Consider the following 1560-nt stretch of genomic DNA (forward strand, 5'->3'; position numbering starts at 1 on the left):
GGTGGTCAGTCCAAAGCATTTGTTAGGGGAACTTCCATACTCACAGGGCTGCAGTATGGCCTCACGAGGGACAGCCAGGAAGGGGGTTTCTGCCTAGGCATGCTGCAGTGTGGGGCTGGGGTGTGGAATTTATATGAGGGTGCAAGGAATTTGGCTGGGGGCGGGGCCAGTTTCCACATGCTTAGCAACATGTCAGATCTTTCAGTGTTTCAGGCAACAAACAACATGTTTATCAGTGTCTGGTAAGAAGCAAGGCCCCAGCTGGGGTTCTAGCCTGCAGGGGGAACATGCAGCTGACCAGGTCACAGAGCAGTCAAGGCACACTCTCGATCAGGACAAAGGAAGAGGTGGGGGGACAAAATGGGGGACACATGCCCTGGTTACAGCCCATGGGACAGACCGGGCTGGAGCAGAGGAGAGCCCTGGCCAAGGCACTCCACATCAGGGGCTGTGACCCCACGGGCAAGCTGTCTATGCAGGCACATTTGTGCCCTGGAGGGTCCTCTCAGTCTTGCTGATGCCGACATCAAGCCCAGGGAAATCCATCCATCAGAATAAAGCTCTGGCTCAAGTGTGGTTGCAGATCTTCCTATCTTCACAAAAAAGAGTAAATAAATTACAAATCAAGGGAAATCTGAACCGGTGGTCTTCATCTGAGACTCTCTGGTGGTCAGAGGGACACAGGCATTCAGACCACAGCAGGAACCCAGTCATGAAATCCAGTAGCTAAACCTAAAAGCAAGAGCCTTGACCACTGTTTGCAGAACACTGGGGTCGGTAGGAAACAATGTGAGAACTTCCAAAATCAAAGTCGGAAACCCGATTCTAGTACTTGGTGACTGCGGTGTTTCTTGCCTGTCACCGTCTGAGGCAGCTCAGATGTACAGTTCAGCGTGAACACACCTAGAGGGTGAAGCGGCAAGTCCCTGCTGCTGCTGGCACCATCAGGGCAGACCAGGTTCCTTGTCCAGGCCAGGTATGGACCAGCCACGCTTACCCTTCCCTAAATAAACCCCTGGCCAAAGGCTTCTGAGGCATGACCTGCCTTTGGCGGTTCTGAGCCTCAGGACTCGGGACTGATACAGGGCCTTCAGCTTGAAGTGGCTTTGAGGGAAACGTGCAGACACAAATGTTGCTCAAGGAGCACAGTTCAGTGGGTGCTGCAGTTACAGGGCTCGCTCGTTCCTATTGGTTGTGCTTTGTGTCTCCTCAGGGAGAAACAAAGGCAGCACCTCCCTCGGGGGAGCAGTGGCCCCGTTGGAATGCAGCGACCGCAAAGGATCCAGCCAGGGGACACCCCGCCAGCCCAGCGCTACATGGGGCAGGCCTGGGAAGAGCCCTATGCGGGGCAGCACCTAGGATGGGCCAGAGACTTGTCAGACCACTGTCCCCAGCAAAGGCTACATGTTGTTTCCTTCAGTTGATAATAAGCCTTTCTGAGACGCAGAGGGTCCGGGTCATGTGTTCTCTGCTGTTTTTTGATGATATTACGGCACAAACTTACAATGAGGTTTTTGTGCAGGTCCTGGTTGTGCCACAGCTGAACTAACCAGGTCACTT

At 53.8% G+C, this 1560-nt stretch overlaps 1 pseudogene; it reads left to right on the forward strand.

Moving 5' to 3' along the window:
• Window positions 1-1359, forward strand: part of LOC105527479 — a 15041-nt pseudogene extending 13682 nt beyond the window's left edge.
• Window positions 1360-1560: the final 201 nt, after the last annotated feature.

This window comes from Colobus angolensis, unplaced genomic scaffold (genome assembly GCF_000951035.1).
Source record: "Colobus angolensis palliatus isolate OR3802 unplaced genomic scaffold, Cang.pa_1.0 Scaffold626, whole genome shotgun sequence".
Classification (NCBI taxonomy): domain Eukaryota; kingdom Metazoa; phylum Chordata; class Mammalia; order Primates; family Cercopithecidae; genus Colobus; species Colobus angolensis.